The sequence below is a fragment of the Anomaloglossus baeobatrachus genome, chromosome 3 (assembly GCF_048569485.1).
Source record: "Anomaloglossus baeobatrachus isolate aAnoBae1 chromosome 3, aAnoBae1.hap1, whole genome shotgun sequence".
Lineage (NCBI taxonomy): Eukaryota > Metazoa > Chordata > Amphibia > Anura > Aromobatidae > Anomaloglossus > Anomaloglossus baeobatrachus.
In genome coordinates this window covers 142,543,978-142,562,248 of record NC_134355.1, presented here as the reverse complement: position 1 = coordinate 142,562,248, position 18,271 = coordinate 142,543,978, and positions in this window count along the sequence as shown.

The following is an 18,271-nucleotide window of genomic DNA, read 5'->3' as shown; positions in this document are numbered from 1 at the left end:
AAAGTGGAGAATAAGTGGAACATAAGAGGAGAAAAAGTGGAGAAAAAGTGGAGAAAAAAGTGGAGAAAAAGTGGAGAAAAAGTGGAGAAAAAGTGGAGAAAAAGTGGAGAAAAAGTGGAGATTAAGAGGAGAAAAAGTGGAGAAAAAAGTGGAGAAAAAGTGGAGAAAAAGTGGAGCATAAGTGGAGAAAAAGTGGAGAAAAAGTGGAGAAAAAGTGGAGAAAAAGTGGAGCATAAGAGGAGAAAAAGTGGAGAAAAAAGTGGAGAAAAAGTGGAGAAAAAGTGGAGCATAAGAGGAGAAAAAGTGGAGAAAAAGTGGAGAAAAAGTGGAGCATAAGAGGAGAAAAAGTGGAGAAAAAAGTGGAGAAAACGTGGAGAAAAAGTGGAGAAAAAGTGGAGCATAAGAGGAGAAAAAGTGGAGATTAAGAGGAGAAAAAGTGGAGAAAAAGTGGAGAAAAAGTGGAGAAAAAGTGGAGAAAAAGTGGAGAAAAAGTGGAGAAAAAGTGGAGAAAAAGTGGAGCATAAGAGGAGAAAAAGTGGAGAAAAAGTGGAGAAAAAGTGGAGAAAAAGTGGAGCATAAAAGGAGAAAAAGTGGAGAAAAAAGTGGAGAAAACGTGGAGAAAACGTGGAGAAAAAGTGGAGAAAAAGTGGAGAAAAAGTGGAGAAAAAGTGGAGAAAAAGTGGAGAAAAAGTGGAGAAAAAAGTGGAGAAAACGTGGAGAAAAAAGTGGAGAAAAAAGTGGAGAAAAAGTGGAGCATAAGAGGAGAAAAAGTGGAGATTAAGAGGAGAAAAAGTGGAGCATAAGAGGAGAAAAAGTGGAGAAAAAGTGGAGAAAAAGTGGAGAAAAAGTGGAGAATAAGAGGAGAAAAAGTGGAGAAAAAGTGGAGAAAAAGTGGAGATTAAGAGGAGAAAAAGTGGAGAAAAAGTGGAGAAAAAGTGGAGCATAAGAGGAGAAAAAGTGGAGAAAAAAGTGGAGAAAACGTGGAGAAAAAGTGGAGAAAAAGTGGAGAAAAAGTGGAGAAAAAGTGGAGAAAAAGTGGAGCATAAGAGGAGAAAAAGTGGAGAAAAAAGTGGAGAAAACGTGGAGAAAAAGTGGAGAAAAAGTGGAGAAAAAGTGGAGCATAAGAGGAGAAAAAGTGGAGCATAAGAGGAGAAAAAGTGGAGAAAAAAGTGGAGAAAACGTGGAGAAAACGTGGAGAAAACGTGGAGAAAACGTGGAGAAAACGTGGAGAAAACGTGGAGAAAAAGTGGAGAAAAAGTGGAGCATAAGAGGAGAAAAAGTGGAGAAAAAAGTGGAGAAAAAGTGGAGCATAAGAGGAGAAAAAGTGGAGATTAAGAGGAGAAAAAGTGGAGCATAAGAGGAGAAAAAAGTGGAGAAAACGTGGAGAAAACGTGGAGAAAACGTGGAGAAAACGTGGAGAAAACGTGGAGAAAACGTGGAGAAAAAGTGGAGAAAAAGTGGAGAAAAAGTGGAGCATAAGAGGAGAAAAAGTGGAGAAAAAAGTGGAGAAAACGTGGAGAAAAAGTGGAGAAAAAGCGGAAAAAAAGTGGAGCATAAGAGGAGAAAAAGTGGAGATTAAGAGGAGAAAAAGTGGAGAAAAAGTGGAGAAAAAGTGGAGCATAAAAGGAGAAAAAGTGGAGAAAAAAGTGGAGAAAAAGTGGAGAAAAAGTGGAGAAAAAGTGGAGATTAAGAGGAGAAAAAGTGGAGCATAAGAGGAAAAAAAGTGGAGAAAAAGTGGAGAAAGTGGAGAAAAAAATGGAGAAAAAGTGGAGAAAAAGTGGAGAAAAAGTGGAGAATAAGAGGAGAAAAAGTGGAGAAAAAGTGGAGAATAAGAGGAGAAAAAGTGGAGAAAAAGTGGAGCATAAGAGGAGAAAAAGTGGAGAAAAAAGTGGAGAAAAAGTGGAGAAAAAGTGGAGCATAAGAGGAGAAAAAGTGGAGAAAAAAGTGGAGAAAACGTGGAGAAAAAGTGGAGAAAAAGTGGAGAAAAAGTGGAGCATAAGAGGAGAAAAAGTGGAGATTAAGAGGAGAAAAAGTGGAGAAAAAGTGGAGAAACAGTGGAGAAAAAGTGGAGAAAAAGTGGAGCATAAGAGGAGAAAAGTGGAGAAAAAAGTGGAGAAAAAGTGGAGAAAAAGTGGAGATTAAGAGGAGAAAAAGTGGAGAAAAAGTGGAGCATAAGAGGAGAAAAAGTGGAGATTAAGAGGAGAAAAAGTGGAGAAAAAGTGGAGAAAAAGTGGAGCATAAGAGGAGAAAAAGTGGAGAAAAAAGTGGAGAAAAAGTGGAGAAAAAGTGGAGATTAAGAGGAGAAAAAGTGGAGCATAAGAGGAGAAAAAGTGGAGAAAAAAGTGGAGAAAAAGTGGAGAAAGTGGAGAAAAAAATGGAGAAAAAGTGGAGAAAAAGTGGAGAAAAAGTGGAGAAAAAGTGGAGAATAAGAGGAGAAAAAGTGGAGAAAAAGTGGAGAAAAAGTGGAGAATAAGAGGAGAAAAAGTGGAGAATAAGTGGAGAAAAAAATGGAGAAAAAGTGGAGAAAAAGTGGAGAAAAAGTGGAGCATAAGAGGAGAAAAAGTGGAGAAAAAGTGGAGAAAAAGTGGAGCATAAGAGGAGAAAAAGTGGAGAAAAAAGTGGAGAAAAAGTGGAGAAAAAGTGGAGCATAAGAGGAGAAAAAGTGGAGAAAAAGTGGAGAAAAAGTGGAGCATAAGAGGAGAAAAAGTGGAGAAAAAGTGGAGAAAAAGTGGAGAAAAAGTGGAGCATAAGAGGAGAAAAAGTGGAGAAAAAGTGGAGAAAAAAGTGGAGAAAAAGTGGAGAAAAAGTGGAGAAAAAGTGGAGAAAAAGTGGAGAAAAAGTGGAGAAAAACTGGAGATTAAGAGGAGAAAAAGTGGAGAAAAAGTGGAGAAAAAGTGGAGCATAAGAGGAGAAAAAGTGGAGAAAAAAGTGGAGAAAACGTGGAGAAAACGTGGAGAAAAAGTGGAGAAAAAGTGGAGCATAAGAGGAGAAAAAGTGGAGATTAAGAGGAGAAAAAGTAGAGAAAAAGTGGAGAAAAAGTGGAGAAAAAGTGGAGAAAAAGTGGAGCATAAGAGGAGAAAAAGTGGAGAAAAAAGTGGAGAAAAAGTGGAGAAAAAGTGGAGATTAAGAGGAGAAAAAGTGGAGAAAAAAGTGGAGAAAACGTGGAGAAAAAGTGGAGAAAAAGTGGAGCATAAGAGGAGAAAAAGTGGAGATTAAGAGGAGAAAAAGTGGAGAAAAAGTGGAGAAAAAGTGGAGAAAAAGTGGAGAAAAAGTGGAGAAAAAGTGGAGAAAAAGTGGAGCATAAGAGGAGAAAAAGTGGAGAAAAAAGTGGAGAAAAAGTGGAGAAAAAGTGGAGAAAAAGTGGAGATTAAGAGGAGAAAAAGTGGAGCATAAGAGGAGAAAAAGTGGAGAAAAAAGTGGAGAAAAAGTGGAGAAAAAGTGGAGATTAAGAGGAGAAAAAGTGGAGAAAAAAGTGGAGAAAACGTGGAGAAAAAGTGGAGAAAAAGTGGAGAAAAAGTGGAGCATAAGAGGAGAAAAAGTGGAGATTAAGAGGAGAAAAAGTGGAGAAAAAGTGGAGAAAAAGTGGAGAAAAAGTGGAGAAAAAGTGGAGAAAAAGTGGAGAAAAAGTGGAGCATAAGAGGAGAAAAAGTGGAGAAAAAAGTGGAGAAAAAGTGGAGAAAAAGTGGAGAAAAAGTGGAGATTAAGAGGAGAAAAAGTGGAGCATAAGAGGAGAAAAAGTGGAGAAAAAAGTGGAGAAAAAGTGGAGAAAAAGTGGAGAATAAGAGGAGAATAAGAGGAGAAAAAGTGGAGAAAAAGTGGAGAATAAGAGGAGAAAAAGTGGAGAATAAGTGGAGAAAAAAATGGAGAAAAAGTGGAGAAAAAGTGGAGAGAAAGTGGAGAAAAAAATGGAGAAAAAGTGGAACACCCTTTGGTACCTTTCATGTGGCACTAAGGGGTGCTTAGCTTTGTATTTAGCCAAAAAAATGAAAAAAAAATGACATAGGGTTCCCCCTAGTTTTGTAGCCAGCTAGGGTAAAGCAGACGGCTGCAGCCTGCAGACCACAGCTGGCAACCTCACCTTGGCTGGTAATCCAAAACTGAGGGCACCCCACGCTGTTATTTTAAATTAAATAAATAATTAAAAAAAAAACCACGTAGGGGTCCCCCAAAATTGGATCACCAGCCAAGGTAAAACAGACAGCTGGGGCCTGATATTCTCAGACTAGGGAGGTCCATGGTTATTGGAATCTCCCCAGCCTAAAAATAGCAGGCCGCAGCCGCCCCAGAAGTGGCGCATCCATTAGATGCGCCAATCCTGGTGCTTCGCCCCAGCTCATCCCGCGCCCTGGTGCGGTGGCAAACGGGGTAATATTTGGGGTTAATACCAGATGTGTAATGTCACCTGGCATCAAGCCCTGGGGTTGGTGAGGTCAGGCGTCTATCAGATACCCGACATCACCAACCCAGTCAGTAATAAAAAAAAAATAGACGACAAACACATTTTTATTTGAAAAAACACTCCCCAAAACATTCCCTCTTTAACCAATTTATTAGATTGAAAAACAAATCCAGGTCTGGTGTAATCCAAGGGGTTGCCATGACGATCCACACTGTCCCAGTCAATGAAGTGCAGGATGTTCCCCATTGGCTGGGAGAGCAGTGCAGTGACCTGAGCTAACATCAATGGGTCAGCCCAGGTCACTGCAGGGGGGTGACAAGTGCTGCTGTCAGCGAGGTACATTACCTGCGCTGATCTCCAGCACACTGACAGCCCCTGTCACTGAGGTCAATGACCGGCGCCTTCACATCAAGTATCGCGAGAGGTCCGTGACGTCACCGCCAGTGTCAGTCTCGGGTCGGAAGCGATAGGTGATGTGACAAGCGGCGGCCATGGAGGACAGTGACAGCGCTGAGGTCGGGATGGCGGGACTTCATCACCGCAGGTAAGCCGAGCGAGCGAGCGGGCGGGCGGGCGGGGGGAGGGGAGGGGAGGGGAGGGGGGGGGGGTGGATGTGTGTGTGTGTGTGTGTGTTTGTGTATGTATGTGTACATGCCGCGGGCAGGAGGGGGTGGAGCGACCTGAGCGGGAAAGTGTGGGCTTCCTGCACGTAACTAAGATAAACATCGGGTTACTAACCAAAGCGCTTTGCTTGGATACCCGATGTTTATCTTGGTTACCAGCTTGTGGCAGGCTGCCAGCGATGGCTCCTGCACACTGTAGCTGTAAAAAGCCCTGCTTTTTGCTGCTAGAACCGTTCTCGAACATATCTAGAACTATCGAGCTTTTAGCAAAAAGCTCGAGTTCTAGTTCGATCTCGAACAGCCCAAAAATCACTCGAGCCTAGAACTGGAGAACCACGAACCACGAACCGCGCTCAACTCTAGTCTCTACTCAACCTGCAGCCAGGGAAGGCCATGTGTGACAATACTGCAAACCTGGGTGCGGCCCTACGCGGGGGCAAGGTGACACACTTGCCTTGTATGGCTCACGTGTTGAACCTTGTTGTCCAGCAATTTTTAACCCACTATCCCGGCCTAGATGGCCTTCTTCACAGGGCATGGTCCCTCTTTGCTCACATCCGCCGTTCAACTGGCGCAGCCGATTAACTTGCATCACTCCAGAAGTCTTTCGGCCTGCCGGTTCATCGCCTGAAATGCGATGTTCCGACACGCTGGAATTCAGCTCTCCACATGTTGCAGCGACTGTTGCAGCACTGCAGAGCCCTGGTGCAATACGTTATGACGTAGAGCCTGGGCCAATGAGATGCAGAGGTGGGGCAGATCACACTGTTGGAGTAGTCTCACTCTCAGATCAAGCACCCTTGAACCCTTCTGCACAGTTTCGACATGGCGACGAATATGTTTAGCGCTGACAATGCCTTTATCAGCATGACAATTCCAGTCATTTACATGCTGGAGCACACGCTAAACACTATTCGGAGTCAGGGGGTGGGACAAGAGGAAGGGGAGGAAGTACAGGAGGATTCATATACGCAAGGGATACCAACATCTACAAGGTCCAGACATTCATCATCACCAAGGCGGCAGGCATGGGACGGTGGGGGAGAGGGATTAACAAGGGCGCATGGTAGCAGCCAAAATGTTGAGGAAGGTGCAGGAGACCAGGAAGAAATGGAGGACGAACTCTCGATGGGCATGAAAAACTCAGCAGATGAGGGAGACCTTGGTCAAATTTCAGTTGAAAGAGGTTCGGGGAGATGTCAGAGGAAGAAAGAATGGTTAGCACCTCTATCCCACAAACACAGCGTGGACTTGGTCCGCATGGATGCGCAAGACACATGAGCGTCTTCTTGCTGCACTACCTACAACATGACCCTCGGATTGTCTGAATTAGAAGTAATGATGACTACTGGGTTGCCACACTATTAGATCCCTGGTACAAGTCAAAATTTGGCAAAATAATTCCACCATAGCAAGGGACACACCTATGCAGGAGTATCAGCAGAAGCTATTACGCAATCTTAGCTCGGCTTTTCCACCACACACCAGTGGTGCACGGAGTGAATCTCCCAGTTGTAACTTGATAAGCATGGGACTGTCTCGTCATTATCAGTCAAACTGTAACAGCAACACCGTATTTGGTGCTGGTAACAGCAATTTTATAGAATCGTTTCATAATTTTTTTAGATAATCCAATGCAAGGCCACCAGAGACAAGAAGTCTGACACATAGTCAATGGCTGGAGAGGATGATATAGGAATATCTCCAAATGAACATCGATGCCATGACTTTGCAACTGGAACCTTGCTCATTTTGGGCTTCAAATCTTGAAAATTGGCCTGAGCTTGCCACTTACGTCTTGGAGATCTTATCGCGTCCCGCAGCCAGTGTTGTCTCTGAACGTGTCTTCAGTGCTGCTGGGTTTGTGCTGACAGATAAGCACATGCGTCTGTCCAGTAACAATGTGGACAGACTATTGTTCATCAAAGATGAACAAATCCTGGATCCGTAAGGATTTTACTACCCCTGTGTCATCCTAGGGAGAGTAAAGGCTAGCTTTTTTTGGAATGTGCTTCATGCAAATCAACCTGTCAAGTTTGCAACTGGGGCACAAATGATGCCACTGAAGTGGTGTGTGTGGCCCAATTTTTGGAAAAAAGGGAGACTCTGCTTGGAGTCCCCTTGCGGTGTTTTTAAAATGAGCCAGGATGAACAAGTCATGGTTCAGCAAAGACTTTGCTGTAACGCCTGCCTGGATCCACAGACTCAGACGGGCTGTAATGGACAGTCTAGAGGGAAGCCACTCGCCAAGCAGGAGCCATAGAACCCTGAAACGCTTTAACCCCTTGTGAACGTTGCTTACCGCAACCCGGGGGTTTTACTCGCTTGCAGCGGTGCAGGGTAGCTTAGGCATACACAGGCAACACAGTCTCTCTCAAAAATGCAGCAGTTTATTAGTAACCAACATAAACTGCCCTTCCAAAACACAATGAAGCCTCTCCTGGCTTAAAGGAAAATATAACATCCACATACCGTGGGCTTCCAGTCCAATTAAGTGTCCATAGTGGATTCTCCACACTCTGGCTCCAGCCAGCGAACACAAGTCACTGTGGTTGCTTCCTGCAGCCTCCAGCCCTCTCCAGCCAGGCTGCAGTATTTTTCCCCAGTCATCACCGGGACTGATTTCCAGGAGTCTCTCTTCAGTCTTCACACAGACTGAGATCTCCAGCACACATCCTCCATGTGCAGCACTCTCAGGCTTCCCCCTGTTTCTAAAACTAACAGTCTCTTAAAACCCAACCGGATACACCCACAGGTGGAGGTATTTGATTCTCCAGCTCTGTCCATCACACTGGTCACAGTTTAAAGGGAACCTAACCCTTAATTACAACCCAAGTTCTGTGGAACTACAAGTCCCACAGTCACACCTTCAGTTCAATATCACAGGGGGATCCTTCTCCACTGCGACCATCCACAACATTGGTGGTCACTACCTCACATATCCCCCCCTCTGTTCAAACTTGTAGGGTTGAACATTTGATAACCCACAGGGGCCCTGAGACAGGGCATTAGTGTTACCTTGCCCTACAAGTTTAGAGGGCCCTCTCTGATAAATTTGAGCTTTAGCTCCTGACAGAAAGTCGGTCATTGTCACCAGACTCGTCTCAGTCAACCTCCTTGTCAGGTACGCCCCCCGGTCAGACCTATCTCTCCATGACTGTCTCCAACGGCTAGTGTAGTAGCGAAAGTCTCATCCAGTCGAAACTACTGTCTGGTCTGACTCTGAGCTATCTAATCCACTAGAAGGGCTACTGTCTGGGCACCTCAGCACTGAGCGGATAGACGATCTGCTATATCTAGACCGTCTGCATTCTCTTTTTGCAGATATACTATGGCTTGTTCTGCCATGGCGTCTTCAGTTGTCATCGCTCTGTTGGTGTGTTCTTTCAAGACCATCCTTCGCTGTAGATACATCACTCCCTTCATCCATTCCTTTGGAGTTTAGAGTAGAGGACTTGGACCATTCAGAGTCTATGCTATAGCCCATAGTGTAGTTAGGTCTTCCATGACCTTGGTTCCTTTCATTATAGGACCTACTTTCTGTGCCAACTGAAGCAACACCTTTATCAGGTGGGCAACCCTTCTCCTGGCCCCAGCCTGAAAGCAGTCTCCACTAGAGTTGAGCGCGGTTCGTGGTTCGTGGTTCTCCAGTTCTAGGCTCGAGTGATTTTGGGGCATGTTCTAGATCGAACTAGAACTCGAGCTTTTTTGCAAAAGCTCGATAGTTCTAGAAACGTTCGAGAACGGTTCTAGCAGCAAAAAACCAGCTAAATCCTAGCTTGGTTTCTGCTGTAATAGTGTAAGTCACTCTGTGAATCACACTATTATGACATTTCAGTGTATACTGTGCGGGAACAGCGCCTTCAGATCACTGCTGTTTGTATAATGGCGATCGCCATTTTTTTTTTTTTCTTGTCTTCCTTCTCTAAGCGCGCGCGTGTAGTGGGGCGGGCCAGCATGTCAGCCAATCCCAGACACACACACAGCTAAGTGGACTTTTAGCCAGAGAAGCAACGGCATGTGTGATAGGATGTCCATGTCACATGTCCCTGCATTATAAAACCGGACATTTTCCTCCAGGACGCCATTATCTCTTCTGCGTCTTTGGTGTCAGACATCACTGTCGCAGCTCCGTCCTCCTGAGTCCTATCGCCGATACAGCTGTATGCACTCCATACACAGCGCTGGACAGCATAGGCATAGCACTTTCTAGCAGTCCTTTTAAGGGCTCAAACCGGCAGGGTCAGAGTTAAGGTGACAGGTCCTGAAAACAGCGCCAGCGTCTGTGTAGCCAAGGTCAGGGATTTCCTCCCTGCATTTCCCTATTAGGAGGGATAGAAAGGCAGGCTTCCATTCCTCTACCCAGAGCCCCAAAATCCTGGCACTGTACCCTCGTGTCCTCTGCATACTCCAACTCATTATAACTAAGCCATTATACTAGCAAACACTCAGTGTACCTAGTGGCATCCTATATGTGGCTATTGGACTTTGCTATAGTCCCACTAGTGCAAAGACATTTGCAGAGCGCGTCTGCCTGCATTGCACACTCCAACTCATGATAACTAAGCCATTATACTAGCAAACACTCAGTGTACCTAGTGGCATCCTATACGTGGCTATTGGACTTTGCTATAGTCCCACTAGTGCAAAGACATTTGCAGAGAGCGTCTGCCTGCATTGCACACTCCAACTCATGATAACTAAGCCATTATACTAGCAAACACTCAGTGTACCTAGTGGCATCCTATACGTGGCTATTGGACTTTGCTATAGTCCCACTAGTGCAAAGACATTTGCAGAGCGCGTCTGCCTGCATTGCACACTCCAACTCATTATAACTAAGCCATTATACTAGCAAACACTCAGTGTACCTAGTGGCATCCTATACGTGGCTATTGGACTTTGCTATAGTCCCACTAGTGCAAAGACATTTGCAGAGCGCGTCTGCCTGCATTGCACACTCCAACTCATTATAACTAAGCCATTATACTAGCAAACACTCAGTGTACCTAGTGGCATCCTATCTGTGGCTATTGGACTTTGCTATAGTCCCACTAGTGCAAAGACATTTGCAGAGTGCGTCTGCCTGCATTGCACACTCCAACTCATTATAACTAAGCCATTATACTAGCAAACACTCAGTGTACCTAGTGGCATCCTATACGTGGCTATTGGACTTTGCTATAGTCCCACTAGTGCAAAGACATTTGCAGAGCGCGTCTGCCTGCATTGCACACTCCAACTCATTATAACTAAGCCATTATACTAGCAAACACTCAGTGTACCTAGTGGCATCCTATACGTGGCTATTGGACTTTGCTATAGTCCCACTAGTGCAAAGACATTTGCAGAGCGCGTCTGCCTGCATTGCACACTCCAACTCATTATAACTAAGCCATTATACTAGCAATTTTTGCTGCCAGTTTAAGGGCCGTAGTTGCGTTGTCAGGGATATTTATTCTTTATTATTCTGCTGTTAATAAAGCTAGACCACCACTGCAATCTACACCACCTCTCAATTTTTACTACCACATTTTCAGTCCACAATCTTGTCGCAATCAACATGAGTGGCAAAATGACAGATGCTGGTGGAAAGGGGAAGAGGCGTGGTGGAAAAGGCAAAACAGGTTTTGTCTGTGCGGAAGGTGGCAAAGCTCCATTATCATCTGCTGAAGATAGACCATCTACCAGCAAAAGTAAGATGTCTACTACTTACCGTGGACAATCCGATGTGCTCCCTTTTTTACGGACACGAACAACAGGAAGAAAGGTAGATGATGGGCAAAAAAGGAAAATGCTTGAATGGATCTCAAGTGGTCCAACAAGTGCCCTCTCAGCCACTTCAAGTACCGCATCCAAAAAACACCAGTCCTCTGAGTTGTCATCCCAATCACACTTGATTTCTCCCAGCTCTGAAGTCTCCATCAGCCCTGCACAGTATGGTGGAACTGAGATGGCTGAGTCTGCAGAGCTGTTCAGTCACACTATAGCCTGGGAATCAGAGGTCTGCTCCCAAGCTACAGTGAGTACAGAACAGGAAATGGTCTGCAGTGATGCCCAGAACCTTTGTGAGTCTGATTCAGGCCGTGAGGACCAAGTTTCTGAGCATAATGTTGACCCTTTGTCACAAACTGTAACACCTGTGGTTATAGACAATGAGGAACATACTGATGAAGATGAGACGCAGATACCCGATTGGGATGACAACTTAAATATTCGGTCAGGGCAAGAAGAGGCTCGGTCTGAGGGGGAGGGGAGTGCAAACACAACAATTGATGATGAAGTTCTAGATCCCACCTACTGTCAACCCCCAGTCAGGCACTCGAGGAGGTCAACAGAGGCGGTGGAGGAGGATGCAATCGACGACGAAGTTACCTTGCGCCTTCCTGGACAGAGTCGGAGCACTGGTAGCACGTCTACAACTGCATCCTCAGCCACCACTCTGCCTATGAGCATTATTCGGGGTGGATCAACAGGTCGCATGGCCTCTAAGTCTTGCCTAGCCTGGTCCTTTTTTGACATAGAAAAAGATCGCCCAAATTATGTGATCTGTAAACTTTGTCATGATTCTCTTAGTAGAGGTCAAAACCTCAGCAGTTTGACAACTTCTTCCATGAATCGTCACATGAATAAATATCATAGGTCCCGGTGGGAAGCTCACCGTGCTGCAATGCGGCCTAGCGGAGCGAACCATCCACCGCCTGCCCCTTCCAGTGCATCCGCGCGCTCTTCATCTTCTAGGACTGTGGGGACAGCTGTCACACCTGTTTTTCCACGCACAACTTCCACCACTGTAACCGCAACAGGCAGTTTGCTTGGTAGGTCGTCAGTTGGTTTGGAAGGGGAAACAAGTGAGTGTGTACAGCTCTCTCAGACATAGATAGCACCAACGTTGGATGAAGGCAACATCATGTCTCCGCCTGCACTTTCCTCACAAACCTGCATTTTTCCAGGGACACCCTACTCAACACCGTCTACACACAGCAGCCAGATCTCTGTCCCTCAGATGTGGTCAAATAAAAGGCCACTTCCTGCGACCCATGACAAAGCTAAGAGGTTGACTCTATCCCTCTGTAAGCTGTTGGCTACCGAAATGCTGCCTTTTCGCCTAGTGGACACACAGGATTTTAGAGACCTTATGTCTGTTGCTGTGCCCCAGTACCAGATGCCTAGTCGCCACTACTTCTCTAAGAAAGGTGTGCCCGCGCTACACCAGCATGTCGCACACAACATCACCGCTTCCTTGAGAAACTCTGTGTGAACGGGTGCATTTCACCACCGATACTTGGACCAGTAAGCATGGACAGGGATGTTACATGTCGCTGACTGGGCACTGGGTAACTATGGTGATAGATTGTGAAGGGTCTGCTGCACAAGTCTTGCCGTCCCCACGACTTGTGTGTCAATCCTCTGTCTGTCCAAGTTCCGCCACTGCTTCTGCATCCTCCACCTCATCTGGGTCCTCCACCTCCGCCCCAAGCCTGCCTGGTCAGGCCACCAGCGTTCTCACTGCGCAGAAGGAATCACGCACCCCTCATTACTATGCTGGCAGCAGAGCGCAACGGCATCAGGCTGTCTTTAGCTTGACATGTCTTGGGAATAAGAGTCACACAGCTGAGGAGTTGTGGTCAGCTCTGCGGTCCGAGTTTAATAAATGGTTGTCTCCACTCAACCTGCAGCCTGGTAAGGCCGTGTGCGACAATGCTGCAAACCTGGGTGCGGCCCTTCGCCTGGGCAAGGTGACACACGTACCTTGTATGGCTCACGTGTTGAACCTTGTCGTGCAGCAATTTTTAACACACTATCCCGGCCTAGATGGCCTTCTGAACAGGGCACGAAAACTGTCTGCTCACTTCCGCCGTTCAAGCGCCGCAGCTGAGCGACTTGCATCGCTCCAGAAGTCTTTCGGCCTGCCGGTTCATCGCCTGAAATGCGATGTGGCGACACGCTGGAATTCAACTCTCCACATGTTACAGCGACTGTGGCAGCACCGCCGTGCCCTGGTGCAATACGTCATGACGTATAGCCTGGGCCAACGAGATGCAGAGGTGGGGCAGATCACCCTGATGGAGTGGTCTCAGATCAAGGACCTATGCACCCTTCTGCACAGTTTCGACATGGCGATGAATATGTTTAGCTCTGACAATGCCATTATCAGCATGACGATTCCAGTCATTTACATGCTGGAGCACACGCTAAACACTATTCGGAGTCAGGGGGTGGGACAACATGAAGGGGAGGAACTACAGGAGGATTCATATGCGCAAGGGACAACAACATCACCAAGGTCCAGACGTTCATCATCACCAACGCAGCAGACATGAGACCATGGGGGACAGGGATCGACAAGGGCGCATAGTAGCAGGCGAAATGTTGAGCAAGGTGCAGGAGAACATGAAGAAATGGAGGACGAACTGTCCATGGACATGGAAGACTCAGCGGATGAGGGAGACCTTGGTCAAATTTCAGTTGAAAGAGGTTGGGGGGAGATGTCAGAGGAAGAAAGAACGGGTAGCACCTCTATGCCACAAACACAGCGTGGACTTGGTCCGCATGGCTGCGCAAGACACATGAGTGCCTTTTTGTTGCACTACCTCCAACATGACAGTCGTATTGTCAAAATTAGAAGTGATGATGACTACTGGATTGCCACACTATTAGATCCCCGGTACAAGTCCAAATTTTGTGACATAATTCCAGCCATAGAAAGGCACGCACGTATGCAGGAGTATCAGCAGAAGCTGTTACTCGATCTTAGCTCGGCTTTTCCACCAAACAACCGTGCAGGTGCAGGGAGGGAATCTCCCAGTTGTAACTTGACAAACATGGGACGGTCTCGTCATCTTCAACAGTCTACCTGTACCAGTAGGACCGTATCTGGTGCTGGTAACAGCAATTTTATGGAATCTTTTCATAATTTTTTTAGACCCTCTTTTGCAAGGCCACCAGAGACAACAAGTCTGACACATAGTCAACGGCTGGAGAGGATGATACAGGAGTATCTCCAAATGAACATCGATGCCATGACTTTGCAAATGGAGCCTTGCTCCTTTTGGGCTTCAAATCTAGAAAAATGGCCAGAGCTCTCCAGTTACGCCTTGGAGATTTTGTCGTGTCCAGCTGCCAGCGTTGTCTCTGAACGTGTCTTCAGTGCTGCTGGGTGTGTGCTCACAGATAAGCGCACGCGTCTGTCCAGTGACAATGTGGACAGACTGACGTTCATCAAAATGAACAAGTCATGGATCCACAAGGAATTTACTACCCCTGTGTCATCCTGGGGAGAGTAAATGCTTGTGGATTTGGAATGTGCTTGATGCAAATCAAAACATCCTGTTTGCAACTAGGGCCCAAGTGCTGCCACTGATGGGGTGGGTGTCTGTGTGGCCCAATTTTTGGAAAAAAGGGAGACTCCACTTGGAGTAACCCTTGCTTGCTGTGTTTTTAAAAGAAGCCAAGATGAACAGAGCTGGGATCAGGAAAGACTTTGCTACCTACCCCGGTGTCATCCTGGGGACGGATAAGAATGGCGTATTTTTGAATGTGCTTGATGCAAATCTAGCTGTGAAGTGTACAACTGGGGCACAACTGCTGCCACTGGGTGTGTGTGGGGCCCAATTTTTGGAAAAAAGGGAGACTCCGCTTGGAGTAACCCTTGCTTGCTGTGTTTTTAAAAGAAGCCAAGATGAACAGAGCTGGGATCAGGAAAGACTTTGCTACCTACCCCGGTGTCATCCTGGGGACGGATAAGAATGGCGTATTTTTGAATGTGCTTGATGCAAATCTAGCTGTGAAGTGTACAACTGGGGCACAACTGCTGCCACTGAAGGGGTGGGTGTAAGTGTGGCCCAATTTTTGGAAAAAAGAGAGACTCCGCTTGGAGTAACCCTTGCTTACATTGTTTTTAAAAGAAGCCAAGATGAACAAGTCATGGGTCAGCAAAGACTTTATCTACCTACCCCGGTGTCATGCTGGGGACGGTTAATTATGGCGTATTTTTGAATGTGCTTGATGCAAATCAAAACATCCTGTTTGCAACTAGGGCCCAAGTGCTGCCACTGATGGGGTGGGTGTCTGTGTGGCCCAATTTTTGGAAAAAAGGGAGACTCCGCTTGGAGTAACCCTTGCTTGCTGTGTTTTTAAAAGAAGCCAAGATGAACAGAGCTGGGATCAGGAAAGACTTTGCTACCTACCCCGGTGTCATCCTGGGGACGGATAAGAATGGCGTATTTTTGAATGTGCTTGATGCAAATCTAGCTGTGAAGTGTACAACTGGGGCACAACTGCTGCCACTGAAGGGGTGGGTGTGTGTGGGGCCCAATTTTTGGAAAAAAGGGAGACTCCGCTTGGAGTAACCCTTGCTTGCTGTGTTTTTAAAAGAAGCCAAGATGAACAGAGCTGGGATCAGGAAAGACTTTGCTACCTACCCCGGTGTCATCCTGGGGACGGATAAGAATGGCGTATTTTTGAATGTGCTTGATGCAAATCTAGCTGTGAAGTGTACAACTGGGGCACAACTGCTGCCACTGAAGGGGTGGGTGTGTGTGGGGCCCAATTTGTGGAAAAAAGGGAGACTCCGCTTGGAGTAACCCTTGCTTGCTGTGTTTTTAAAAGAAGCCAAGATGAACAGAGCTGGGATCAGGAAAGACTTTGCTACCTACCCCGGTGTCATCCTGGGGACGGATAAGAATGGCGTATTTTTGAATGTGCTTGATGCAAATCTAGCTGTGAAGTGTACAACTGGGGCACAACTGCTGCCACTGAAGGGGTGGGTGTGTGTGGGGCCCAATTTTTGGAAAAAAGGGAGACTCCGCTTGGAGTCACCTTGCGGTGTTTTACATGACTTTAGAAGGGCGTGCCATGCCTATATCTGTGTGTCCTCCTCTTTTTCCTTGTCCAGCTGTTTTGTTTTCGCATGAGTATATGTCCTTGTCACTTTCCCATGTGTTTGAGTTGTTTGTCACCTTTTGGACACCTTTGAGGGTGTTTTCTAGGTGTTTTTCTGTGTTTGTGATTGCCTGCCATTGTTTCCTATGCAGTTCGAGTTCGGTTCGTCGAACGTTCGACGAGCCGAACTCGAACGGGACCTCCGTTCGGCGAACCGGCCTCGAGCCGAACCGGGACCGGTTCGCTCATCTCTAGTCTCCACCTCATACCCACTTGATGGAGTTGTTCTGCAATATTCTGCCTTTTTAGGTTCAACTGCCTTAGTTCTTCCAGGTAACCCAGGCGGTACTCGAGGAGGACTCGTACATTTTCAACATACTCCTTTGTTCCCACAATGACACATGGAACCATACCGACTTCACAGAGTATCTTGGCTTCATTATGAATATTAATTCTTACTCTCGTCACACCGGACTTGTCAACCATCTCCTGCATGACTCTTCCATTTCTTCCAATCAGCTTCTTAACCAGTTCTCTTGGCACTTGTGTGACCTCCTCCACAAACTCCAACAACTTCCGAGCTGTCTTGACTGCTCCTGCAGTTTTCCCATAGATTCGGAATGTTCCACTGGTTTTTTCCAATTCAATAGCTGTAATACCTGGAACCTTCCTGGCTTGCTGAATGTTACTTCTCAGCGCTCTTATTGCAAGCCCAATTAATGGTTTCTTCACAACCACCACTTCCTGAAACGCTGCGGTGAGCTGCTTCATATGCTCCAATCGTCTGGTGTCTTCTTCCATCTTTGTAGAGATGAGCCACTTCGTGCGAAGACACTGTAGGTGCATGCCACTCAGGATAGCCACCCGCTTCTTTGTGACATCACTTACAGAGCACACCAGCAACCGACAAGACTCTGGGGCAAAGTACACTTTATAGGCTCCTACGGCCGTCTTGAATTTTTCATGTACCGCCTCACTGGCACAGGCTTTTCTCAAGTCTGCAGGGACTTCTACCATGCACGTAAAGACTGGCCGAATTTCTTTACCTGTAAGGCCATCGGACCGTTCCTTGGGTCTTCCATATCCATCCTCTTTTCTTATCACAGGCTCCACCTTTGGAGTTGCATTCTCCTCAGGTTTTTCCATAGCCTCAGAGCCTTTGAATTTTTCCTCATCTTTGGCCTCAAGATCCTCAATCTTCTGTACCAAGTCCATCTTTATGGCCTCCATCTTGGTCTTACCAGTAAGTTCAGTTAAGCTCTCAGCTGCTGATGGGACGTCTGGGCTAGATTTCCCTACTTTAAGGGTTCTCTCAATTTCTGCAGCTTCAGCCATCTCTTGGGACTCTGCAGCATCTCCCTCAATTTCCTCTTGATTCTCTGCAACTTCAGAGGCTTTCTTGCACTCCATACCTTCAACCTCAGATTCTCTGGGGTCTACAACAGCTTTTGTGCCGTTTGCACTATTATTCACCCCAGCACTGGGTGGATCACTGGTCTGCTCACCATGACCTTTGTGGATTTTTCCTCCACCAACAGCCTCCAGGATTTCTTCTCCTATAGTGTTTTCACTCAACAGACCATCAGCTTCACACCAGGAAATCATAGGGGACATCACCAATACTGTTTTGGTCGGCTCCTTTTTTGCACTTTCACCCTGCTGATTTCTGTCGTTACAGTGTGTCTGTTCAGTTTCTGACTCTTTCTTTTTCAGGATTTCACTGTCTGACTCTACATTAGCGGTTGCTACTGTCAACGTGCCTTCCTCAACCTTCTCTCCCCACTCAGACGATATACATTGCACTACCCCTCGGCGCTTATTACGTCTTCGGCGTCGAGAGGAGATTGTATCTTTCTCAACTGTCTGTACCTCACTGTACTCAGTCGTCAGGTTACTAGAGTCAGTGTCACTCCCCCTGGTGTCCTGGACTAACAAGCCCCCACTTAACCAAGTGTTGAACCCCCTGCCTGGAGCTCTCCCATTTTTAACGGTCTTCCCCTTATTACACAATATCATACTACTAGGAACACTTTCAGCCTCCCGCTGTGATAGGGCTTCCTTTGAGCCTTTCCGGCTGTTACACAAGCAGCTGGCCATTTCTGCCATCGACCACAAGTCCTCAAAAAAATTAAAGTCCCGGCCTATTATAATGGGATGCGGTAAGTCAGGCACTACCCCAACATTAACGGATCCAAACACCCCATCCGTCTCAACGACCACTCGGGACCGTGGATACTCTCCAATGTTCCCATGTCTGCAGCGGGCTTCCATCCTTCCAAGAATCGGGTAGGTATTGAGCGTGGCCGTCACCAGGGACACCAAGCTCACCGAGTCTACCAGCCCAGTCACACATTTGCCATCAACT